General features: G+C 38.9%; 1 pseudogene; it reads right to left on the bottom strand.

The window, feature by feature from the left end:
- Nucleotides 1–13,919: 13,919 nt before the first annotated feature.
- On the bottom strand, nucleotides 13,920–14,594 carry LOC103084297 (high mobility group protein B3 pseudogene; annotated as a pseudogene).
- Nucleotides 14,595–27,796: the final 13,202 nt, after the last annotated feature.

The following is a 27,796-nucleotide window of genomic DNA, read 5'->3' as shown; positions in this document are numbered from 1 at the left end:
ATGTTGTGGTAGTTTCAGGTGTACAGAAAAGTGGTTCAGTTATACATATACATGTATATATTCTCTTTCAAATTCTTTTCCCATTTAGGTTGTTACATAATACTGAGCAGAGTTCCCTGTGCTATACAGTAGGTCCTTGTTGGTTATCCGTTTTAAATATAGCAGTGTGTACATGTTAATCCCAAACTCCCTAACTATCCCTTCCCTCCACCCTTCCCCCCAGTAACCATAAGTTCATTCTCTAAGTCTGTGAGTCTGTTTCTGTTTTGTAAATAAGTTCATTCGTATCATTTCTTTTTCAATTCCGTGTATAAGGGGTATCATATGATATTTCTCTTTCTCTGTCTGACTTACTTCACTCAGTATGACAATCTCTAGGTCCATCCATGTTGCTGCAAACGGCATTATTCTTTTTTTTTTTTAATATTTATTTATTTATTTGGTTGCGCCGGGTCTTAGTTGCAACTTGTGGGCTCCTTAGTTGTGGCAGGTGGACTCCTTTAGTTGTGGCTTGTGGGCTCCCTAGCTGTGGCATGCCAAATCATGTTTGTGGCATGCATGTGGGATCCAGTTCCCCAACAAGGGATTGAACCTGGGCCCTCTGCATTGGGAGCATGAGTCTTAACCACTGCGCCACCAGGGAAGTCCCTCATTATTCTTTTTAATGGCTGAATAATATTCCATTGTATATTTGTACCACATCTTCTTTAGCCATTCCTCTGTCAATGGATATTTAGGTTGCTTCCATGTCTTGCCTATTGTAAACAGTGCTGCAGTGAATACTGGGATGCATGTATCCTTTCAGACAATGTTTTTCTCTGGATATATGACCAGGAGTGGGATTGCAGGATCATATGGTAGCTCAATTTTTAGTTTTTTATATACAACTTTAAAGGTTACTTTTCATTTACAGTTATTACAAAATATTGGCTATATTACCTGTGTTGTACAATACATCCTTGAGCCTATCTTGTACCTCTCCCTCTGCCACCCCTATATTGCCCCCTTCCTCTCCCCACTGGTAAGCACTAGTTTGTTCTCTATATCTGTGATTCTGGTTCTTTAATGTCATGTTCACTACTTTGTTGTATTTTTAGATTCCACATATCTTTTAGATTCCACATATAAGTGATATCATACAGTATTTATCTTTCTACGACTTATTTCACTTAGCATAATGCCCTCCAAGTCCACGCATGTTGCTGCAAATGGCAACATTTCGTCCTTTTTTATGGCTGAGTAGTATTCCATTGTGTGTGTGTGTGTATCGGGGGTGTGTGTATACCACATCTTCTTTATTCATTCATCTGTTGATGGACACAGGTTGTTTCCACATCTTGGCAATTGTAAGTAATGCTTCTATGAACACCGGGGTGAGTGTATCTTTTCAAATTAGTGTTTTGGGGTTTATTTGGATATACACCCAGGAGTGGAATTGCTGGGTCATTTGGTCGTTCTATTTTTAGTTTTTTGAGAAACCCCCATACAGTCTTCCACAGTGGATGCACCAATTTTCATTCCCACTAACAAACAGCGTATGAGGGTTCCCTTTTCTCCATATCCTTGCCAACATTTGCTGTTTGTGGTCTTTTTGATGATAACCTATCTGACAGGTGTGAGGTGATATCTCAGTGTGGTTTTGATTTGCATTTCCGTAATGATTAGTGATGTTCAGCATCTTTTCATGTGCCTGTTGGCCATCTGCATTTCCTCTTTGGAAAACTGTCTATTCAGTTTTTCTGCCTATTATTGAATAAGGTTGTTTGCTTTTTTGGTATTGAGTTGTATGAGCTGTTTATATATGTTGGATATTAATCCCTTATCAGTCATATCATTTGCATATATTTTATCCCATTCAGTAGGTTGTCTTTTCATTTTGCTGATGGTTTCTTTTGCTGTGAAAAACTTTTAGTTTAATTAGGTCTCATTTGCTTATTTTTGCTTTTTTTAATTTTTTACTTTAGGAGACAGATCCAGAAAACTATTGTTGTAATTTATGTCAAAGGGTTTTCTGCCTCTTTTTTCCTCTAGGAGCTTTATGGTTTCAGGTCTTACATTTAGGTGTTTAATCCATTTTGAGTTTACTTTTGTATGTGGTATTAGGGAGTGTTCTAATTTCACTCTTTTATGTGTAGCTGTCCAGTTTTCCCAGCACCACTTATTGAAGAGACTGTCTTTTCTCCAGTGTATATTTGCCTCTTTTGTCATAGATTAATTGACCGTAAGTGCGTGGGTTTATTTCTGGGCTTTCTATCCTGTTCTGTTGATCTATATGTCTGTTTTTAATGCCAGTACCATACTGTTTTGATGACTGTAGCTTTGTAATATAGTCTAGAGTCAGGGAGTGTGATTCCTCCAGCTCTGTTCTTCTTTCTCAAGGTTGTTTTGGCTATTCAGAGTCTTTTGTGTTTCTATACAAATTTTAAAATTATTTGTTCTAGTTCTGTGAAAAACGTCATGGGTAATTTGATAGGGATTACATTAAATCTGCAGATTGCTATGATTGCAATGGACATTTTAACAATATTAATTCTTCTCATCAATGAACACTGGGTATTTTTCCATTTCTCTTTAGCATCCTCAATTTCCTTCATCAGTGTCTTATAGTTTTTACAGTATAGATCTTTCACCTCCAGTTAAGTTTATTCCTAGGTATTTTTTTCTTTTCGATGCAGTTGTAAATGGGATTGTTTTCTTGCTTTCTCTTTCTGATAGTTCATTATTAGTGCATAGAAAAGCAACAGATTTCTGAATATTAATCTTTTTCTTTCTTTTTTTCTATTTTTACCACTTTAACCATTTTCAATTGTACAATTAGGTATATTCACATTGTTCTGCAACCATTACCACAATCCATCTCTAGAGCTTTGCATCACCCCAAAGTGAAAGTCTGTACCTATTAGTAACTCCTCATTCCCTGCCTTTCCTCCAGCCCCTGGCAACCACCATTCTACCTTCTGTGTCTATGAATTTGCCTAGTCTAGGCACCTCATATTAAGTGGAATCACACAATACTAGTCCTTTTGTGTCTGGCTTCTTTCACTTAGCATACTGTTTTCAATGTTCATCCATGTTGCAGCATGTATTAGAATTTCATTCCTGTTTAAGAGTGAATAATTTTTCATTGTATGGATCTACCACATTTTGTTTACCCTTCATCTACCAATGGACATTTGGGCTGTTTTCACCTTTTGGCTATTGTTAATAATGTTGCTATGAACAATGGTGTTGCAGTGTCTGTTTGAGTCCCTGCTTTCCATTCTTTTGGGTAGAGACCTAGAAGTGGGATTTTGGATCATATTCTATGTTTAACTTCTTGATGAACCATCAAACTGTTTTCCACACCAGCTGTACCTGTTTACATTCCCATCAGCAATGCAGAAGGGTTCCAATTTCTCCACATCCTCACCAACACTTGTTATTTTCTGCTTTTTTTGTTAATGGCCATCCTAATGGGTGTGAAGCGGTATCATTGTAGTTTTGATTTGCATTTCCCTAATGATTAATGATGTTGAACATCTTTTCATGTGCTTATTAGCCATCTGTATATGTTCTTTGGAGAAATGTCTATTCAAGTTAGTTCTTTCTGTAAAAGTTGGTTCTTTGTCATTGAGTTGTAGTTCTTTACACATTCTGAATATTAATCCCTAACCAGATATATCATTTGCAAATATTTTCTCTCATTCTTTTCTTTTCTTTTGAATTTTATCTTATTTATTTTTTTATGCAGCAGGTTCTTATTACTCATCCATTTTATACGCATCAGTGTATACACGTCAATCCCAATCTCCCAATTCATCACACCAGCATGAATGTTGATCTTGTATCCTGCAACTTAACTGAATTTATTTATGAATTCTAATAGTTTTTGATTGGAGTCTTTAGGGATCTCTATGTATAGTATCATGTCATCACAAAGTAGTGAGTTTTACTTCCCTTGACATGTGGATTCCTTATATTTCTTTTTCTTATATGATTGCTGTGTTTAGGACTTCCAACACTATGTTAAATAGAAGTGGCGAAAGTTGGCATCTCTGTCTTGTTCCTGGTTTTAGTGAAAATATTTTCATCCCCTTTTTCTCTCTCTTCCCCTTCTGGGACCCCTATACTGTGAATGCTGGAATACTTGATGTTATCTTGAAGGTCCCTTAAACTGTTCTCATTTGTTAAATTTTTGTTGTTGTTTTTCTGCTTGGGTGATGTCCATTATTCTGTCTACCAGATCACATACATGTACTTCTGTACCACATAGTCTGCTGTAAATTCCTGTATTTATTGTATTCTTCAGTGGTGACTGGTTCTATTTTATATTTTCGAGGTCCTTGTTAAAATTCTCACTGTGTTCATCTATTATTTTTCCCAATTCAGTAAGCATTCCTTTAAAAATTTTATTTATTTATTTTTATTTTTTAACATCTTTATTGGAGTATAATTGCTTTACAATGGTGTGTTAGTTTCTGCTTTATAACAAAGTGAATCAGTTATACATATACATATATCCCCATATCTCTTCCCTCTTGTGTCTCCCTCCTTCCCATCCTCCCTATCCCACCCCTCTAGGTGGTCCCAAAGCACCAAGCTGATCTCCCTGTGCTAAGCAGCTGCTTCCCACTAGCTATCTTTTTAACATTTGGTAGTGTATATATGTCCATGCCACTCTCTCACTTTGTCCCAGCTCACCCTTCCCCCTCCCCATGTCCTCAAATCCATTCTCTACTAAGTCTGCATCTTTATTCCCATCCTGCACCTAGGTTCTTCATGACCATTTTTTTTTCTTAGATTCCATATATATGTGTTAGCATACGGTATTTGTTTTTCTCTTCCTGACTTACTTCACTCTGTATGACAGTCTCTAGGTCCATCCACCTCACTACAAATAGCTCAACTTCGTTTCTTTTTATGGTTGAGTGATATTCCATTGTATATATGTGCCACATCTTCTTTATCCATTCAGCCGATGATGGACACTTAGGTTGTTTCCATCTCCTGGCTACTGTAAATAGAGCTGCAGTAAACGTTTTGGTACATGACCCTTTTTGAATTATGGTTTTCTCAGGGTATATGCCCAGTAGTGGGATTGCTGGGTCATATGGTAGTTCTATTTGTAGTTTTTTAAGGAACCTCCATACTGTTCTCCATAGTGGCTGAACCAATTCACATTCCCACCAGCAGTGCAAGAGTGTTCCCTTTTCTCCACACCCTCTCCAGCATTTATTGTTTCTAGATTTTTTGATGATGGCCATTCTGACTGGTGTGAGATGATATCTCATTGTAGTTTTGATTTGCATTTCTCTAATGATTAATGATGTTGAGCATTCTTTCATGTGTTTGTTGGCGATCTGTATATCTTCTTTGGAGAAATGTTTATTTGGGTCTTCAGCCCATTTTTGGATTGGGTTGTTTGTTTGTTTGATACTGAGCTGCATGAGCTGCTTGTAAACTTTGGAGATTAATCCTTTGTCACTTGCTTCATTTACAAATATTTTCTCCCATTCTGAGGGTTGTCTTTTGGTCTTGTTTATGGTTTCCTTTGCTGTGCAAAAGCTTTGAAGTTTCATTAGGTCCCATTTGTTTATTTTTGTTTTTATTTCCAATTCTCTAGGAGGTGGGTCAAAAAGGATCTTGCTGTGATTTATGTCATAGAGTGTTCTGCCTATGTTTTCCTCTAAGAGTTTTATAGTGTCTGACCTTACATTTAGGTCTTTAATCCATTTTGAGCTTATTTTTGTGTATGGTGTTAGGGAGTGATCTAATCTCATACTTTTACATGTAGCTGTCCAGTTTTCCCAGCACCACTTATGGAAGAGGCTGTCCTTTGTACACTGTACATTCCTGCCTCCCGTATCAAAGATAAGGTGACCATATGTGCATGGCTTTATCTCTGGGCTTTCTATCCTGTTCCACTGATCTATATTTCTGCTTTTGTGCCAGTACCATACTGTCTTGATTACTGTAGCTTTGTAGTATAGTCTGAAGTTAGGGAGCCTGATTCCTCCAGCTCCATTTTTCTTTCTCAAGATTGTTTTGTCTATTCGGAGTCTTTTGTGTTTCCATACAAATGTGAAATTTTCTGTTCTAGTTCTGTGAAATATGCCATTGGTAGTTTGATAGGGATTGGACTGAATCTGTAGATTGCTTTGGGTAATATAGTCATTTTCACAATGTTTGATTCTTCCAATCCAAGAACATGGTATATCTCTCCATCTGTTTGTATCATCTTTAATTTCTTTCATCAGTGCCTTATAGTTTTCTGCATACAGGTCTTTTGTTCCTTAGGTAGCTTTATTCCTAGGTATTTTATTCTTTTTGTTGCAGTGGTAAATGGGAGTGTTTCCTTAATTTCACTTTCAGATTTCTCATCATTAGTGTATAGGAATGCAAGAGATTTCTGTGCATTAGTTTTGTGTCCTGCTACCTTACCATATTCATTGATTAGCTCTAGTAGTTTTCTGGTACCATCTTTAAGATTCTATATGTAGAGTGTCATGTCATCTGCAAACAGTGACATCCTTCTTTCTTCTTTTCCGATTTCTTTTTCTTGTCTGATTGCTGTGGCTACAACTTCCAAAACTATGTTGAGTAATAGTGGTGAGAGTGGGCAACCTTTTCTTGTTCCTGATCTTAGTGGAAATGGTTTCAGTTTTTCACCATTGAGGATGATGTTGGCTGTGGGTTTGTCATATATATGGCCTTTATTATCTTGAGGTAAGTTCCCTCTATGCCTACTTTCTGGAGGTTTTTTAAATCATAAATGGGCGTTGAATTTTGTCGAAAGCTTTCTCTGCATCTATTGAGATGATCATATGGTTTCTATTCTTCAATTTGTTAATATGGTGTATCACATTGATTGATTTGCTTATATTGAAGAATCCTTGCATTCCTGGGATAAAACCCACTTGATCATGGTGTATGATCCTTTTAATGTGCTGTTGGATTCTGTTTGTATTCTGTAGTATTCTGTTGAGGGCTTTTGCATCTATGTTCATCAGTGATATTGGCTGGTAGTTTTCTTTCTTTGTGACATCTTTGTCTTGTTTTGGTATTAGCGTGATGGTGGCCTTGTTGAATGAGTTTGGGAGTGTTTCTCCCTCTACTATATTTTGGAAGACATTGAGAAGGATAGGTGTTAGCTCTTCTCTAAATGTTGAAAGGATTCGCCTGTGAAGCCATCTGGTCCTGGGCTTTTGTTTGTTGGAAGACTTTTAATCACAGTTTCAATTTCAGTGCTTGTGATCGGTCTGTTTATATTTGCTATTTCTTCCTGGTGCAGTCTCAGAAGGTTGTTCTTTTCTAAGAATTTGTCCATTTCTTCCAGGTTGTCTATTTTATTGGCATATAATTGCTTGTAGTAATCTCTCACGATACTTTGTATTTCTGCAGTGTCAGTTGTTACTTCTCCTTTTTCATTTCTAATTCTATTGATTTGAGTCTTCTCCCTTTTTTTCTTGATGAGTCTGGCTAATTGTTTATCAATTTAGTTTATCTTCTCAAAGAACCAGCTTTTAGTTTTATTGATCTCTGCTATTGTTTACATCATTTCTTTTTCTTTTTTTTTTTTTTTTTTTGGGTAGTTTGCAGGCCTCTCACTGTTGTGGCCTCTCCTGTTGCGGAGCACAGGCTCCAGACGTGCAGGCTCAGTGGCCATGGCTCACAGGCCCAGCTGCTCGTGGCATGTGGGATCTTTCCGGGCTGGGGCACGAACCCATGTCCCCTGCATCGGCAGGTGGACTGTCAACTCCTGAGCCACCAAGGAAGCACTCCTTCATTTCTTTTTTATTTATTTCTGATCTGATCTTTATAATTTCTTTTCTCTGCAAACTTTAGGGGTGTTTTTGTTCTTCTTTCTCTAATTACTTTAGGTGTAATAAGGTTAGGTTGTATATTTCAGATGTTTATTTCTTAAGATAGGATTATATTGTTATAAACATCCCTCTTTGAACTGATTTTGCTGCAATCCATAGGTTTTGGGTCATTGTGTTTTCATTGTCATTTGTTTCTAGGTATTTTTTGATTTCCTCTTTGATTTCTTCAGTGATCTCCTGGTTATTAAATAGTGTTTTGTTTAGCCTCCACGTGTTTGTATTTTTTATAGATTTTTTTTCCTGTAATTGATACCTAGTCTCATAGTGTTGTGGTCGGAAAAGTTACTTGATAAGATTTCAATTTTCTTAAATTTACCAAGGCTTGATTTTTGACCCAAGGTACGATCTATCCTGTAGAATGTTCCATGAGCACCTGAGAAGAAAGTGTATTCTCTTGTTTTTGGATGGACTGTCCTATAAATATCAATTAAGTCCATCTTGTTTAATGTTTCATTTAAAGCTTGTGTTTTCTTGTTTATTTTCATTTTGGATGATCTGTCTGTTGGTGAAAGTGGGGTGTTAAAGTCCCCTACTATGACTTTGTTACTGTCGATTTCCCCTTTTATGGCTGTTAACATTTGCCTTATGTATTGAGGTGCTCCTATTTTGGGTGCATTAATATTTACAATTGTTATATCTTCTTTTTGGATTGATCCCTTGATCGTTATGTAGTGTCCTTCTTTGTCTCTTCTAATAGTCTTTATTTTAAAGTCGATTTAGTCTGATATGAGAACTGCTACTCCAGCTTTCTTTTGGTTTCCATTTGCATGGAATATCTTTTTCCATCCCCTCACTTTCAGTCTGTATGTGTCTCTAGGTCTGAAGTGCGTCTCTTGTAGACAGCATATATATGGGTCTTGTTTTTGTGTCCATTCAGCCAGTCTGTGTCTTTTGGTGGGAGCATTTAATCCATTTACATTTAAGATAATTATTGATATGTGTGTTCCATTTTCTTAATTGTTTTGGGTTTGTTATTGTAGATCTTTTCCTTCTCTTGTGTTTCCTGCCTAGAGAAGTACTTTTACCATTTGCTGTAAAGCTGGTTTGGTGGTGCTATATTCTGTTAGCTTTGTTTGTCTCTAAACATTTTAATTTCTCTGTCAAATCTGAATGAGATCCTTTCTGGGTAATCTTGGTTGTAGTTTTTTCCCTTTCATCACTTTAAATATTTCCTGCGACTCCCTTCTGGCTTGCAGAGTTTCTGCTGAAAGATCAGCTATTAACCTTATGGTGATTCCCTTGTATGTTATTTGTTGCTTTTCCCTTTCTGCTTTTAATATTTTTTCTTTGTATTTACTTTTTGATATTTTGATTAATATGTGTCTTGGAGTTTTTCTCCTTTGATTTATCCTGTATGGGACTCTGTGCTTCCTGGAGTTGGTTGACTATTTCCTTTCCCATATTACAAAGTTTTCAACTATAATCTCTTCAAATATTTTCTCAGTCCCTTTCTTTCTCATTTCTTCTTCTGGGACCCCTATAATTCGAATATTGATGTGTTTAATGTTGTCCCAGAGTTCTCTGAGACTGTCCTCAATTCTTCTCATTCTTTTTTCTTTCTTCTGCTCTGCAGTAGTTATTTCCACTATTTTATCTTCCAGGTCACTTACCTGTTCTTCTGCCTCAGTTATTCTGCTATTGATTCCTTCTAGAGAATCTTTAATTTCATTTATTGTGTTGTTCATCATTGTTTGTTTGCTGTTTAGTTCCTCTAGGTCCTTGTTAAACCTTTCTTGTATTTTCTCCGTTATACTTCCAAGATTTTGGATCATCTTTACTATCATTATTCTGAATTCTTTTTCAGGTAGACTGCCTATTTGCTTGTCATTTGTTTGGTCTGGTGGGGTTTTACATTGCTCCTTCATCTGCTGTGTGTTTCTCTGTGTTCTCATTTTGCTTAAGTTACTGTGTTTGGGGTCTCCTTTTCACAGGCTACAGGTTTGTAGTTCCTGTTGTTTTTGGTGTCTGCCCCCAGTGGCTAAGGTTGGTTCAGTGTTGGTTGTGTAGGCTTCCTGTTGGAGGGGACTATTGCCTGTGTTCTGGTGCCTGAGGCTGGATCTTTTCTTTCTGATGGGCAGGTCCACGTCTGGTGGTTTGCTTTGGGGTGTCTGTGACCTTATTATGATTTTAGGCAGCCTCTCTGCTAATGGCTGAGGTGTGTTCCTGTCTTGCTAGTTGTTTGGCGTGCAGTGTCCAACACTTTAGCTTGCTGGTCATTGAGTGGAGCTGGGTCTTGGCGTTGAGATGGAGATCTCTGCGAGATTTTTGATATTATGTGGAGCTGGAAGGTCTCTGGTGGACCAATGTCTTGAACTCGGCTCTCCCACCTCAGAGGCACAAGCCTGATGCCCAGCTGGAGCACCAAGACCCTGTCATCCACACAGCTCAGAAAAAAAGAGGAAAAAAGAAAGAAAGAAAGAAAGAAAAAAGAAAATAAAGTTATTAAAATAAAAAATAATTATGAAAATTTTTTTTAAAGTAATAAAAAAAGAAAGAATGAATGAAAGAAGAGAGCAACCAAACCAGAAAACAAATCCACCAATGATAACCTGCACCAAAAACTATACTAAAAAACAAATCAAAGCAAAACAAAAAACGGACAGACAGAACCCTAGGAGAAATGGTAAAAGCAAAGCTATACAGACAATGTCACATACAGAAGCATACGCATACACACTCACAAAAAGAGAAAAAGGAAAAAAGAATATATATCATTGCTCCCAGTCCACCACCTCAATTTGGGATGATTCATTGTCTATTCAGGTATTCCACAGATGCAGAGTTTATCAAGTTGATTGTGGAGATCTAATACACTGCTCCTGAGGCTGCTGGGAGAGACTTCCCTTTCTCTTCTTTGTTCGCAGAGCTCCTGGGGTTCAGCTTTGGATTTGGCCCTGCCTCTGCCTGTAGGTCGCCTGAGGGCGTCTGTTTCCCGATTAGGCAGGACAGGGTTAAAGGAGCAGCTGATTCAGGGGCTCTGGCTCATTCAGGCCGGGGGAAGGGAGAGGTATGGAATGTGGGGTGAACGTGTGGTGGCAGAAGCCAGCGTGACGTTGCACCAGCCTGAGGTGCGCTGTGTGTTCTCCAGGGGAAGTTGTCCCTGGATCACGGGACCCTGGCAGTGGCGGGCTGCACAGGCTCCCCAGAAGGGAGGTGTGGATAGTGACCTGTGCTCGCACACAGGCTTCTTGGTGGCGGCAGCAGCAGCCTTAGTGTCACATGACCGTCTCTGGGGTCCACCCTTTTAGCCGCGGCTAGCGCCCGTCTCTGGAGCTCCTTTAAGCAGCGCTTTTAATCTCCTCTCCTCGCGCACCAGGAAACAAAGAGGGAAGAAAAAGTCTCTTTCCTCTTCAGCAGGTCCAGACTTTTCCCCGGACTCCCTCCCGGCTAGCCGTGGTGCGCTAACCCCCTGCAGGCTGTGTTCACGCAGCCAACCCCAGTCCTCTCCCTGCACCCCGACCGAAGTCTGAGCCTCAGCTTCCAGCCCTGCCCGCCCCGGCGGGTGAGCAGACAAGCCTCTCGGGCTGGTGAGTGCCGGTCAGCCCTGATCCTCTGTGCGGGAATCTCTCCGCTTTGCCCTCCGCACCCCTGTTGCTGTGCTCTGCTCCGCGGCTCCGAAGCTTCCCCCCTTCGCCACCCGCAGTCTCCGCCCACGAAGGGGCTTCCTAGTGTGTGGAAACCTTTCCTCTTTCACAACTCCCTCCCACTGGTGCAGGTACCGTCCCTATTCTTTTGTCTCTGTTTATTGTTTTTTCTTTTGCCCTACCCAGGTACATGGGGGGTTTCTTGCCTTTTGGGAGGTCTGAGGTCTTCTGCCAGCATTCAGTAGGTGTTCTGTAGGAGTTGTTCCACATGTAGATGTATTTGTGATATATTTGTGGGGAGGAAGGTGATCGCTGCGTCTTACTCTTCCGCCATCTTGAAGCTCGGATCCTTGGTTAGCATTCTTATTACTAATGCTTTTGCCTATTTATCTGGTAAATTCTTTCTTTCTTTTTCTTAGCAGTTTTTTTCTTTTTCCCCCCAGGATTTTTCTCTTGTTCTTTCGATTGAAACATATTCCTCTTTCTTCTACTTTTGCTCAACTTTCTCTGTCTGTATGAAAGTAAGTGAAACCATTACCTGTTGTGATCTTGACGATGTGTCCATGTGTGGGAGTGTCCCTATACTGTCTCTGTGCCCAGTGGCATTGGTAGGAGAGCTGGATCTGATATGAACAAAAGTCATGTCTTTCCCCAGGATATGCTGGCAAGTATCACCTTGGTAGTAGGTGGGGCTGAAGATGGAGGGGCTACAGCCAGAGCCAGCTGTGAGGAGGGGCTTCTTTTCTGCTTACTGGGCAGACCACCCTATGGGGGACGGGGGCGGATCCCACATTGCTGGTCAGAAGCCCTGAAGGTTTGGTTCAAGCTGTCTCTTTTCTCTTTAAGCGTGTGCTCTCCCCTCTCCCTGCACTAGCACCCTTACCCCAGAGGGGAGCAGTACTGAGTAAGAGGGGCTAGTGCAGGTGGCTCAGCATGGATCTGGGCAGGGGCTGTGGCTGTGCTGGCTGCAGTCAGGAACCTGGGCTGATTGATGTGCTGCCTGTGTGAGCGCCAGTGATGGCTGTCCCCACCCTGCTCAGATGCTACTCCTAGTCTAAGCTACCCTTGTCCCTCACAGCTGAGGTTTCCCTTGGCCATGGCAGTCCTTGCCCCAGTGTAGAGCTGCACTGAGAAGCAAGCGCAGCCACAGTGGGCTATTGGTTCAGGCTGTGGTATGTGCTGGGCTGGTTGAGAAAAATCAGGCAGCATCCTGTGCAGTTTCAATCCCTCTCTGCCCTGTCTCAGGAGTAACCAAGTATGTGTGCACTCCTCACTAGTGGGGTTCAGGCTTCCTACAGCCCTCATGTTAGTCCTGCCAGCCCTCCAGCCAAGGGAACTCGTCTGCCTGGTTTTGGGCCCCAGGTCTGGGGTGCCCAATATGTAGCTCAAACCAATCACTCCCCAGAGAGGATCTCTGTCTGTCTAATCCCCCTCCTCTTCTGAGTCCCCTCCCAGGACAACCAACCTGATTGGTTCTCTTCCCTTCCTACTCAATTCAGCGTGGGTCTTTCTTATAGCCTTGGTTGTAGAGAAGTCTTTCTGCTAATCTTCAGTTAGTTTTCAGTCAGAATTGTTCCACATGTAGATGTATTTTTTTTAATGTAATACTATTTATTTAACTTCAAAAACATTTCAACATTCTAAACATACAAAAAAAAAATAACAGAACATTGCAGATCATGTTTAGTACAGAAGGTTCTTGAACTTTCATCAATGCAGTGGCTCTTGGCTTTGCTGACAATGAAGAGTTCTATGGTTTGTTTAAAAAGCAAACAGTTTAAAACTACTGCACTTCAACTAAAAAGGATCCAAAACACGTCTCATGCCAGCTGACCCCCCCCCGCCTTTTCCACAGCTAAGAATGGCAGCGGGATGCTATGTCTCTATATACAGAAACAAGACAACCTGAAGCTAAATGGATGCCCACTGCAGTGTCCACAGGTCCAGCCCCATAGTGCACGCCCTGAGCTACGGCCCCTCTGGAAGGCATCGCTCCTACAGCCTCCACGCCAAGCAAGGAGCGTCAAGAGTGTGTCTTGGTTGCTTTGTTCTTTTTACAAACTATAGATATGTACAGTTGAGAACTCAGGATTCCTAGCCAATGACCATAGAGTTAACACACGACCTCACAAATTAAAAAAAAAAAAGAAAATGCCAGAAACATCTTTAAATGCCTTGTCACACCAACAGCAAAGTGCACAGAGTGAGAAGAACACGAGAGCCTTTTCATATTTAAAAATGTTTGGAAATATGTACGACTTTGATACAGTTTCCGGGTGCTCCAGACACCCACGGCCACTTCATGTAAACCACTGACAATTGCTAGAGCACTTTGAGAGACTACGATATGATCATGATCCAACTGGGTAATTCAACCTGATGAGGGCAACAGACACGTCCCGGGCGAGAGGTGTGTCAATCACGGTGCTCCCTCCTGTAAGGTATTCACAAGGAGACAGGTCACAGTTTTTTTTTATTCATCCTCTTCCTCCTCCCCTTCTTCGTCCTCGTCTTCTTCATCTTCCTCTTCCACCTTTTTCCGGGCAACTTTAGCAGGACCCTTGGTGCCATCAAACTTCCCTTTAGACTTACAGTCTGCGACATCCTTCTCGTATTTCTCCTTCAACTTTGCTGCCTCGTTGATGTATGGCTGCTTCTCGCTGTCACTTAAGTTATTCCACATCTCGCCCAGCTTCTTTGCCACATCTCCAGTAGAGATGCCAGGGTTTGTAGATTTGATCTTGGGGTGGAATTCAGAACAGAACAGGAAAAATCCAGACGGTGGCCTCTTGGGGGCATTTGGGTCCTTCTTCTTGCCTCCCTCAGCTGGTCCGTAATCCTTCATTTCCCGATCATAGTGCACTTTATCTGCCTTTGCCCTTTCATCAAATTTAGACTTCTCTTTCCCAGACGTTGTCTTCTACCTCTCAGAGCATTTCTTGGAAAATTCTGCAAAATTGACAGGGACCTCAGGGTTTTTCTTATGTTCCTCTCTGCACGTCTTCACAAAGAAGGCATAAGCAGACATCTTGCCCTTTGGTTTCTTGGGATCACATTTAGCCATCTTGACTGTATTGTTTGCTAGTCTGGGCAGCGCAGGGCACGACGCGCGGCTCAGCGCTCCATAGCCTGGCACTAGCTGCCTGCACGAGAGCTGCCTGATTGGCCAGCGGGCTCCGCTGTAGATGTATTTTTTGTTTGTTTGTTTGTTTTGCGGTACTCGGGCCTCTCACTGTTGTGGCCTCTCCCTTTGCGGAGCACAGGCTCAGGACACGCAGACTCAGCGGCCATGGCTCACGGGCCCAGCCGCTCCACGGTAAGTGGGATCTTCCCGTACCGGGGCATGAACCCGTGTCCCCTGCATCGGCAGGCGGACTCTCAACCACTGTGCCACCAGGGAAGCCCTGTAGATGTATTTTTGATGTGTTTGTTGGGGGAGGTGAGTTCCACATCTTCCTACTCCACCATCTTGATCTTCTCTCCTAAGTGCCAATATTTTTTTAAAATAAATCTCTCAATTTTATCTTTTCTTAAATGTATTTATAACTAGTAATTTCTAGTTAAATTATTTATAATATTTGAATGAGTCTCTCTTTCTTTAATCAACAGTCTCCTATAACCTTAATCCTGTTTCGGGAGTTTCTGTTTACATGCTAGTCTTAAAAGAAACTAGGTAGTCCCATGTTTCCAGCATCCATCCCTAATGGAGGTTGTATTTACTCTTACATCTCACTTTCCTTACAGCTGTGAAGTGGATGATATTTCTTCCTAGCTCCCCATGTCTTCTCTTTCTGGCAAAAATTATGTATCACTGAGGCTTCTGCAGTAGTTCTGTACCTTATTCACTACTTTCATCTTCAAACATTCTAGAAATTCCCATTATTTCTTGAAGACCTTAGGCTCTGGATCACATCTTTCTACTTCAGCTCAGCAGCTGTCATCATTTTTGTTGGCCTCTAAATCCCTGTGTATCACTAGTATAAATCTTGGCCTCCAAATTCATGACTTCTTTCTCTCTTATGACCATTTTCTTAATTTCATTTTAGCCATCAGTCTCTATTATCTTCAACTCTGACCCCCAAAACCTCAAATGCAAATATCACAGTCAATGACCCCAATCTTCTCTCTGCCATAGTCCTTTCTCAATAATCTTACTACAGCAATTTCTCAATAATATCTTGATCTCAAATCCAGTGATGCCACAGTTTCTCATTATTCTCTAGTCATATCTCATTCTTCCCTCTCCTTTGGCAGAGCTCGTGTTTCAAATGCATCATCATAATTGCTCATTTTCCACTATCTTTTCACTATTCATGGAAGTTTATACTTCCATTCTTGAGTCCATGGTCCATTATTTTATCACTCTCTTAAACATAACTTAAAAATCTCACCTCTTTCTTAATATTTCTATAAAATACCAACCATGATGAATTCAATAATTTATCTTCTCAGTACCTGCACTCAAGCACCTGAATGAAAATTGGGAGAATATCGTCTTTCACTTGAAGTTAATCATACCAAACATTTGATTTGGTTGACCACTTCCTCACCTTGAAACACTTCTCTTTCTTGATTCTAAGACCTTTATTTTCTATCTAAACTCTACACATGTCATCTAGTTCCCCAAATGTCAGTACTATCTATATTACAAAAAATTTCAATTATATGTCCCTGGCTCAAATTCCTCTTCTGAGTTTAGGCATGTCTACCTGACATCTTCACATGTGTCTTATAGGCGTGCCAAGATTAATATGGCCAAAAGTTAACTCTTTTTTTCTTCTTTCAGTTTTATTGACCTGTAATTAATATAAGTTTAAGGTGTACGGCATAATGACAACTTACATATATTGTATAAGCTAACTCTTGATTAGCTGAATCCAAACTGAATCCTTCTTAAATATTTCTTATCTCACCAAATGGCACCACTGTTCTCTCATTTGTTCAATCCCTGTTTCTTTTCTCTTCCTCATCCCCCACATTCAATCCAGTGCCTGTTCTGTTGATTTTAATTCTAATACATACCTTGAAAGATATCATCCCAGCTCTCATCCCCTTTTGCTTAGATATGACTGTGGCAGCCTCTGACTTGCATTCTTCCTTTTATTGCTCATCTACAACCAGAGCAATATTTTTATAGCATACATATGATAATGACACTTTCCTTTATTCAAAAGCCCCTCCAATTTCACCTGGTCCTATGATTACTGAAACTGTTGGCCCCTGACAATTTCAGCATCCTCACCTCCTTCTGTTTCCCCCTTTCAACTGCACTGACTTCACTTCTCTCCTTCAAACCTGTCAAGTTCTACATGGCTTCAGTGCTTTTGCAAAAACAATTCTTCCTTCAGGGCCTTTGCACAATCCCCTATTTAGGGCTTTTGCATACACAATCTACCCTTCCCTTTTCGAAGCTGTCTCCTTTTCATCCATCATATCCTAACTAAATTGTGCCTCCTAAAATTGTTCTTCCTATCATACCTTAGGAAGTAAGGCTCCCACTTCCAACCCAGTATTTTCTTTATATGATGAAAACCTGCTCATTTCTTTTCTAGCACTTACACAAGTTTTAAATAATAGCATTATTTATTTGTTGATTATTGTTATTATTATGTGCTCTTCCCCTTGTATTGAAAAATATCTATGAAGGCAGCGTCATATATTTTACTAATGATAGCGTGCTGGTTTTAACCTCAATGCTTGACATTTGATATTGGTTAATTAAAATGTATTTGAATCATTAAATGAGTACATGTGCTTTCATAGAAAAGATATAATTGGTTAGTTGTATATAAGTGGTAAGACTCAGCTGACAGTTACTGGGCTTCACAGATTTAATATAGGACACCACGTTTTACTTAGTGTCATTTACTTTAAATTTTAGGTATCTGTTTAGAATAAATTAATCCTCCTAGTACTGGCTTGGAAATTTTTAACTAAAAAAAAAAAAAACTGAAAGCAAAGGTTATAGATGTAAATTTCCTCCTCTATTAAAACTCTACTTGTTCTTTAATGTCAAATGTGTATTTCTTCTGCACTCTGAAAACTTTGACCACCTTTGTCTTCACTCACCTTTCCTCCTCTCAACTCTTACAGCTTTCATTCTCAGTAACGCTTATTCAGGACTCATATTCTGTTTTGAATTGTTGATCATATTTTGAAAAATTTATGCCTTGACTCTAGAAGCAGAGTGTACTTATTTTCAAATCCCACAATTACTTTAGCACCCAATAATTACTGACTGTCTAATAGTCAGGAAATTGCATCATCCATCACTTTATTTATGCTATTTATAAGTGCCATCTGAGATCACAATTATCAAGTTAAGTCAGTGATAAGTAATTTCACACACATGTAAATTCATATAATCAGGATAAGGATATTATGGGGAAATATCCTTTACCAGCCTTCAGATATTATCTTACCTCATTAGTCATCTTTCTATCTACAGCCGGGCTTCATGATTGAACAACAAACTTTGTTTCACACTCCGTATCTATCAGTTGGTCATTGTTTTAGGGTAGTTGTGGTTTGAGAGGTCCAGTGGTACTCCTTGTGTTCTATTGCAGGTAGTAATCCCAGCACAAATTCTGGCTCATAAAATGTATTCAACTAATCTTGGTTAAATAAATCATTTACTAGTATGTGACTTAAGATGCTTAATGGCATTGCTACAGCCACTGATATTACCACCAATAGCAGTAACAGCAGCAGCAAAAATCCAACATTATACCTCATTTGAAATCACTTGTACTGTTCCTGTCTTCTCTAGTCTGTCAGAGAATAACATCAGAGAAAAACAGTGTGCATATTTCTTTGTCTTTTGATCACAGCCTCAATAATATTTCCCCAGGTCTCTCTGTTAATAGTGACATGCCTATACTTTGCTTTACCAGTGAAGAAGCTGTCTGAGAACTGATGGATCTGGATGAGAGGGTAGCCAATTAGGTAATGGCCTCCAGCAAGAGCAGACTCTGTAGAACAGTCGCCTTTGAACTGTGTGGAGTTGAACTAAAGGGCACAGCAGTTGCATAAATCAGAGAGAAAAGGACAAGGTTACACCTGTAGGTTGACTCAACAGCTATATTTTCTCTGCTCAAATAGTAGAGTAGTATAATGATAGCTAATACAATACTCAGATTAATTAAGTAATCTTGACTTCAATTATTTAGATAACTCAAGAGAGTAGGGAATTTTATCCAAAATTAAAGCGTTAATTTCAGAAATGGAGACATGGCCCTAAAGGGTTTCTATCAGAAAATAACTCATAGGGAGTCTGTTATTAAGTAACTTAACACTTTGAGGGCAAAGAACAGTATCAGCAGGACCAGTAGCTATAAATTTAAAGCCAGTGATCTAATATGAAATTTATTAAGTAGATACAGAGAAGATGTCACAAATAAGTTTGTAGATATCTTTCTGTAAGAAATATTTTTCTAACTACTTGTTCGATTTCTGAACTTGGCTGTGACTTGATGAAAGGAACTGACTAGTCAAAGGAAAAGATGAGTCTGTGCCCAACTGGTCTTATATATTATTGTTAATTTTTTTTTTGCCATAACAGAGATCACCCATGGTTTATAATTTGTACAAAAGTAGTGTGCTGAAACTAGAGATGCACTATGGACAAAACCTCTTGCTACTCCCAAGTGTGTGTACATTTATCAGCAGGCATCTCAGAATCTATTTTTCTTTACTGATGTGCTGCTTCTGTCTTCAGAATAGCTAAAAATTAAATTAATTGCAATAGTGTTATCATTTTAATGAGAAATAATACAATGTGAAAAGTCAAGTTTTTATTATGCAATTATATTTCTTTCTTAGCATTTAAATACAGTGGAATTGACTTGCAGCTGATCCTCAGGGTCCAGGGAAAATTTTGTAAAGGTAACAATTACTTAGGAAGTTAGCTGTACCATGAGTTTATCATTTTAAACTCTCTCTGAAGATGTAAACTGAGCCCTTAGAAACCTACTTCAACCATCCAAAATATATAGAAGTTCAAAGTATGAAATAAATTGTATCTTTCATCAATCCTATTAATTTTTAAATTTAAGATGCCCACTTTTATGCTCGTTTGTTCTAGAAAGTAAATGATTATTTAAATTTTTAAATTTTCACAGTAACATGATGCTTCATATACTTGGCATGTGAACACATATTCAGTACAATTCAATATTGAATATATTGAATTAATAAAGGTATAAGATCAAACTAAGGAAATAAAGTAAAAGTATAAAATGAACCCTTATTTGTGAATGAATACAGATTACTTTTAGAACATTTGGGGTATGTTGTGTCTTAGATAATGATAATTTATACATGTATAGTGCTTTTTAGTTTACAAAGTACTTGTATAAACATTTTTCTTCTCCAGTAAGCCCTGTGGGAAGGGCTAGGCAGGTTTTTGTGTTTTTTTAATTTTTTCTCTTTTTTCCTTTAACGTCTTTATTAGAGTATAATTGCTTTACAATGTTGTGTTAGTTTCTGCTGTATAACAAAGTGAATCAGCTATATGCATGCGTATATCCCCATATCCCCTCCCTCTTGCATCTCCCTCCCACCCTCCTTATCCCACCCCTCTAGGTGGTGCAAAGCACCCAGCTGATAGCTCCCTGTGCTATGCAGCTGCTTCCCACATTTGGTAGTGTATACATGGCAATGTTACTCTCTCACTTTGTCCCAGCTTACCCTTCCCCCTCCCCGTGTCCTCAAGTCCATTCTCTATGTCTGTCTTTATTTCTGTCCTAAGCAGGTATTTTTATTACCTAAAAAGAAACTGAGTCACAGAAAGGTCATTTGATAACTTCACACAGCTAATAGGTAGCAGAACCAGGATCTGACAGAACATAGAGTCACTCTATAAATACCGTCACATTCATTTTCCCCTAACAGCCAACAGTATTGTCTATAAGTACTCTTAATTGATTGACTGTTTTAGAAAGAAATACATTCCTTAAGATTTCATCAAATTTTGCCAAATAACTTGGTAGGTGTTTAATGTGGTAATTTGTGCAGTAACTTGTTTTTCACTAAACTGTACCCTCAAGAGTTATCTCTCTGTATTTAAGTAGATATATGTTTCAAGGATTGTGTCCTCTGGCTTCCATCAGGGATAAGTGACAGCTGTCTGTGCATTAATGAAGCACAAAGGCTGTTTCCCATCAACGGAGGACGATATCATTGCTTTTCACCCTCATCCTTTGAACTATTTAATTTTACAGCCATCTGAGTCAACTTTTATTCTTTTAGCATGTGTTCTAGAATTTTAAAAGGAAAGAAGGCAGAAAAGTTCAACACCTAAGTAGACAGCTTTGTCAAATGTTACTCCCACATTGTTTTACAAGGTTCTTTTTGTTCTGTAGTAAATGGCAGTGTCTTTCACTGAAGGAGTAATTTATAAATATCTCCTTTTGGTTTAGACTTCTATGTTCCTTATAGAACTCTTAAGTTTGGTTCAGAATATATTTTTCCCTCTTGGGAAATAAGAGTAGAATATTTTGTTCTCTGATATTAACTCAATGTGTCGCTCTTAAGTAGATGCTATGGAGGTGGAAAACGGACATGCAGAAATCATTCTTCAGCTTTCTTTCCACTTTTGAAAAATGGTGAGGTTAGAAGGAACATGATCTCTTCTGAGTTCTGGCCGGGAAAGATATAAGGAGCAGCCCCTGACGTTCAGAAGCCCGCCTGGCACTCACAGCTAGGTCATGTTGTTCTCTAACTAGACATAAACTATCTCACAGAATACCAACCTCAGACAAGGTTACTCTGAGATCATGATAAAAGGAGGTAAAGCAAGGCCATGTCATAATTCTGTCTAAGCACAGACAAAAACAAGGTCGCTATGCCACCCACAAAATATCAAACACCCCCTTACTCATCCAGAATTCATGACTGCTACTTCTTTATCAATTACAGTTTTATCTTCATTCTTGTCTCCACTCCTTGTCAATTAGGTTTGTTGAGATACACAATCATGGAAGTTCCCCTGTTTTCGGACAGCATGCAATCTTGTGTGAACCCCTGCTTCCTTAGATCCTCTTGCTCCAAATCAGCCAATCAAAACCAAAATCCAATGAAAGGTTCTTTTTAACCATCTCTTACACACCCCATGATTCCCAATACAGTAAGTATTAAATCAAACCTGTCTCAACTAGAATTGTATTCCTGGTGATCTTTGGCTGCAGGACATGGACACATTTTTGCTCTTTGTCTCAGTTTGTTACTAGTTATTTGAAATTGAGCAAATTATTTAGGTATTCTGGTCTTTGATTTTTCTCTATAAAATGGAGGTGTTTATATTTACCATAGGATTGTTAAGGTGTTTGTTGAGATAAGCAATTTAAAGTACCCTAATTGTGCAGGAACACAGGAATTAGTATTATTACTTCTCTCATTTTTTTTTTTTTTACATCTTTATTGGAGTATAATTGCTTTACAATGGTGTGTTAGTTTCTGCTTTATTACAAGGTGAATCAGTTATACATATACATATGTTCCCATATCTCTTCCCTCTTGTGTCGCCCTCCTTCCTACGCTCCCTATCGCACCCCTCTAGGTGGTCACAAAGCACTGAGCTGATCTCCCTGTGCTATGCGGCTGCTTACCACTAGCTATCTGTTTTACGTTTGGTAGTGTATATATGTCCATGCCACTCTCTCACTTTGTCACAGCTTACCCTTCCCCTTCCCCATATCCTCAAGTCCATTCACTAGTAGGTCTGTATCTTTAACCTGTCTTACCCCTAGGTTCTTCATAACATTTTTTTTTCTTAAAATCCATATATATGTGTTAGCATACGGTATTTGTCTTTCTCTTTCTGACTTACTTCACTCTGTATGACAGACTCTAGCTCCATCCACCTCATTACAAATAGCTCAACTTCGTTTCTTTTTATGGTTGAATAATATTCCATTGTATATATGTGCCACGTCTTCTTTATCCATTCAGCCGATGATGGACACTTAGGTTGTTTCCATCTCCTGGCTACTGTAAATAGAGCTGCAATAAACATTTTGGTACATGACTCTTTCTGAATTATGGTTTTCTCAGGGTATATGCCCAGTAGTGGGATTGCTGGGTCATATGGTAGTTCTATTTGTAGTTTTTTAAGGAAACTTCATACTGTTCTCCACAGTGGCTGAACCAATTCACATTCCCACCAGCAGTGCAAGAGTGTTCCCTTTTCTCCACACCCTCTCCAGCATTTATTATTTCTAGATTTTTTGATGATGGCCATTCTGACTGGTGTGAGATGATATCTCATTGTAGTTTTGATTTGCATTTCTCTAATGATTAATGATGTTGAGCATTCTTTCATGTGTTTGTTGGCCATCTGTATATCTTCTTTGGAGAAATGTTTATTTGGGTCTTCAGCCCATTTTTGGATTGGGTTGTTTGTTTGTTTGATACTGAGCTGCATGAGCTGCTTGTAAATTTTGGAGATTAATCCTTCATCAGTTGCTTCATTTGCAAATATTTTCTCCCATTCTGAGGGTTGTCTTTTGGTCTTGTTTATGGTTTCCTTTGCTGTGCAAAAGCTTTGAAGTTTCATTAGGTCCCATTTGTTTATTTTTATTTCCATTTCTCTAGGAGGTGGGTCAAAAAGGATCTTGCTGTGATTTATGTCATAGAGTGTTCTGCCTATGTTTTCCTCTAAGAGTTTGATAGTTTCTGGCCTTACATTTAGGTCTTTAATCCATTTTGAGCTTATTTTTGTGTATGGTGTTAGGGAGTGATCTAATCTCATACTTTTACATGTAGCTGTCCAGTTTTCCCAGCACCACTTATTGAAGAGGCTATCCTTTGTACACTGTACATTCCTGCCTCCCGTATCAAAGATAAGGTGACCATATGTGTGTGGCTTTATCTCTGGGCTTTCTATCCTGTTCCATTGATTTATCTTTCTGTTTTTGTGCCAGTACCATACTGTCTGGATTACTATAGCTTTGTAATATAGTCTGAAGTCAGGGAGCCTGATTCCTCCACCTCCGTTTTTCGTCCTCAAGATTGCTTTGGCTAGTTCTCCTGGTTCTAGTTCTAGTTCTGTGAAAAATGCCACTGGTAGATTGATAGGGATTGCACTGAATCTATAGATTGCTCTGGGTAGTATAGTCATTTTCACAATGTTGATTCTTCCAATACAAGAACATGGTATATCTCTCCACCTACTTGTATCACCTTTAATTTCGGTCATCAGTGTCTTATAATTATCTGCATACAGGTCTTTTGTCTCCTCAGGTAGGTTTATTCCTAGATATTTTATTCTTTTTGTTGCAATGGTAAATGGGAGTGTTTTCTTGATTTCACTTTCAGATTTTTCATCCTTAGTGTATAGGCATGCCAGAGATTTCTGTGCATTAATTTTGTATCCTGCTACTTTACCAAATTCATTGATTAGCTCTAGTAGTTTTCTGGTAGCATCTTTAGGATTCTCTATGTATAGTATCATGTCATCTGCAAACAGTGACAGCTTTACTTCTTCTTTTCCGATTTGGATTCCTTTTATTTCCTTTTCTTCTCTGATTGCTGTGGCTAAAACTTCCAAAACTATGTTGAATAAGAGTGGTGAGAGTGGGCAACCTTGTCTTGTTCCTGACCTTAGTGGAAATGCTTTCAGTTTTTCGCCATTGAGGATGATGTTGGCTGTGGGCTTGTCATATACGGCCTTTATTATATTGAGGAAAGTTCCCTCTACACCTACTTTCTGCAGGGTTTTTATCATAAATGGGTGTTGAATTTTGTCAAAAGCTTTCTCTGCATCTATTGAGATGATCATATGGTTTTTCTCCTTCAATTTGTTAATATGGTTAATCACATTGATAGATTTGCGTATATTGAAGAATCCTTGCATTCCTGGAATAAACCCCACTTGATCATGGTGTATGATCCTTTTAATGTGCTGTTGGATTCTGTTTGCTAGTATTTTGTTGAGGATTTTTGCATCTATGTTCATCAGTGATATTGGCCTGTAGTTTTCTTTCTTTGTGACATCCTTGTCTGGTTTTGGTATCAGGGTGATGGTGGCCTCGTAGAATGAGTTTGGGAGTGTTCCTCCCTCTGCTATATTTTGGAAGAGTTTGAGAAGGATAGGTGTTAACTCTTCTCTAAATGTTTGATAGAATTCGCCTGTGAAGCCATCTGGTCCTGGGCTTTTGTTTGTTGGAAGATTTTTAATCACAGTTTCAATTTCAGTGTTTGTGATTGGTCTCTTCGCATTTTCTATTTCTTCCTGATTCAGTCTTGGCAGGTTGTGCATGTCTAAGAATTTGTCTGTTTCTTCCAGATTGTCCATTTTATTGGCATAGAGTTGCTTGTAGCAATCTCTCATGATCTTTTGTATTTCTGCAGTGTGAGTTGTCACTTCTCCTTTTTCATTTCTAATTCTATTTATTTGAGTCTTCTCCCTTTTTTCTTGATGAGTCTGGCTAGTGCTTTATCAATTTTCTTTATCTTCTCAAAGAACCAGCTTTTAGTTTTATTAATCTTTGCTATCATTTCCTTCGTTTCTTTTTTATTTATTTCTGATCTGATCTTTATGATTTCTTTCATTCTTCTAACTTTGGAGTTTTTTTGTTCTTCTTTCTCTAATTGCTTTAGGTGCAAGGTTAGGTTGTTTATTCGATTGTTTCCTGTGTCTTAAGGTAGGATTGTATTGCTATAAACTTCCCTCTCAGAACTGCTTTTGCTGCATCCCATAGGTTTTGGGTCGTTGTGTCTCCATTGTCATTTGTTTCTAGGTATTTTTTGATTTCCTCTTTGATTTCTTCAGTGATTACTTCATTATTAAGTAGTGTATTGTTTAGCCTGCATGTGTTTGTATTTTTACAGATCTTTTCCTGTAATTGATATCTAGTCTCATAGCATTGTGGCCGGAAAAGATACTTGATACAATTTCAATTTTCTTAAATTTACCAAGTCTTGATTTGTAACCCAAGATATGATCTGTCCTGGAGAATGTTCCATGAACACTTGAGAAAAATGTGTATTCTGTTGTTTTTGGATGGAGTGGCCTATAAATATCGATTAAGTCCAACTTGTTTAATGTATCATTTAAAGCTTGTGTTTCCTTCTTTATTTTCATTTTGGATGATCTGTCCATTGGTGAAAGTGGGGTGTTAAAGTCCCCTACTATGAATGTGTTACTGTCGATTTCCCCTTTTATGGCTGTTAGTATTTCCCTTATGTATTGAGGTGCTCCTATGTTGGGTGCATAAATATTTACAATTGTTATATCTTCTTTTTGGATCGATCCCTTGATCACTATGTAGTGTCTACTTTGCCTCTTCTAATAGTCTTTATTTTAAAGTCGATTTTGTCTGATATGAGAATTGCTACTCCAGCTTTCTTTTGCTTTCCATTTGCCTGGAATATCTTTTTCCATCCCCTCACTTTCAGTCTGTATGTGTCCCTAGGTCTGAAGTGGTTCTCTTGTCGATAGCATATATATGGGTCTTGTTTTTGTATCCATTCAGCCAGTCTGTGTCTTTTGGTGGGTGCATTTAATTCATTTACATTTAAGGTAATTTTCGATATGTATGTTCCTATTCTCATTTTCTTAATTGTTTTGGGTTTGTTATTGTAGGTCTTTTCCTTCTCTTGTGTTTCTTGCCTAGAGAAGATCCTTTAGCATTTGTTGTAAAGCTGGTTTGGTGGTGCTGAACTCTCTCAGCTTTTGCTTGTCTATAGAGGTGTTAATTTCTCCATCAAATCTGAATGAGATCCCTGCTGGGTAGAGTAATCTTGGTTGCAGGTTATTCTCCTTCATCACTTTAAATATGTCCTGCCAGTGCCTTCTGGCTTGCAGAGTTTCTGCTGAAAGATCAGCTGTTAACCTTATGGGGATTCCCTTGTGTGTTATTTGTTGTTTTTCCCTTGATGCTTTTAATTTGTTTTCTTTGTATTTGATTTTTGACAGTTTGATTAATATGTGTCTTGGCATGTTTCTTCTTGGATTTATCCTGTATGGCACTCTCTGTGCTTCCTGGACTTGATTAACTATTTCCTTTCCCATATTAGGGAAGTTTTCAACTATAATCTCTTCAAATATTTTCTCAGTCCCTTTCTTTTTCTCTTCTTCTTCTGGAACCCCTATAATGTGAATGTTGGTGCGTTTAATGTTGTCCCAGAGGTCTCTGAGACTGTCCTCAGTTCTTTTCATTCTTTTTTCTTTTTTCTGCTCTGCAGTAGTTATTTCCACTATTTTATCTTCCAGGTCACTTATCTGTTCTTCTCCCTCAGTTATTCTGCTATTGATCCCTTCTAGAGTATTTTTAATTTCATTTATTGTGTTGTTCATCGTTGTTTGTTTCATCTTTATTTCTTCTAGGTCCTTATTAAATGTTTCTTGCATTTTGTCTATTCTATTTCCACGGTTTTGGATCATCTTTACTATCATTATTCTGAATTCTTTTTCAGGTAGGCTGCCTGTTTTCTCTTCATTTGTTAGGTCTGGTGGGTTTTTATCTTGCTCCTTCATCTTCTGTGTGTTTTTCTGTCCTCTCATTTTGCTTATCTTACCGTGTTTGGGGTCTCCTTTTTGCAGGCTGCAGGTTCATAGTTCCCGTTGTTTTTGGTGTCTGTCCCCAGTGGCTAAGGTTGGTTCAGTGGGTTGTGTAGGCTTCCAGGTGGAGGGGACTAGTGCCTGTGTTCTAGTGGATGAGGCTGGTTCTTGTCTTTCCGGTGGGCAGGTCCACGTCTGGTGGTGTGTTTTGGGGTGTCTGTGGACTTATTATGATTTTAGGCAGCCTCTCTGCTAATGGGTGGGGTTGTGTTCCTGTCTTGCTAGTTGTTTGGCATTGGATGTCCAGCACTGTAGCTTGCTGGTCGTTGAGTGAAGCTGGGTGCTGGTGTTGAGATGGAGATCTCTGGGAGATTTTCGCTGTTTGATATTTTGTGGAGCTGGGAGGTCTCTTGTGGACCAGTCTCCTGAAGTTGGCTCTCCCACCTCAGAGGCACAGCACTGACTCCTGGCTGCAGCACCAAGAGCCTTTCATCCACACGGTTCAGAATAAAAGGGAGAAAAAGTAGAAAGAAAGAATTAGTAGAAGAAGAAAGAAAAGAAAGAAAGAACGAAAGAAAGAAAGAAAGAAAGGAGGGATGGATGGAGGGAGGGAGGGAGGAAGGAAGGAAGGAAGGAGGGAAGAATGGAAAAAAGAAAGAAAGAAGATAGAGTAAAATAAAATAAAGTAAGATAAAATATAATAAATCTATTAAAATAAAAAAATAATTATTAAGAAAAAAATTAAAAAAACAAAAACAAAAAAACGGACGGATAGAACCCTAGGACAAATGGTGGAAGCAAAGCAATACAGACAAAATCTCACACAGAGGCATAGACATACACACTCA

The sequence above is a fragment of the Lipotes vexillifer genome, unplaced genomic scaffold, assembly GCF_000442215.2.
Source record: "Lipotes vexillifer unplaced genomic scaffold, Lipotes_vexillifer_v1.1 scaffold896, whole genome shotgun sequence".
NCBI classification, from domain to species: Eukaryota; Metazoa; Chordata; class Mammalia; order Artiodactyla; family Lipotidae; genus Lipotes; species Lipotes vexillifer.
The sequence above is the reverse complement of the archived record's forward strand: the minus strand, read 5'-3'. Positions and strand labels throughout refer to the sequence as shown.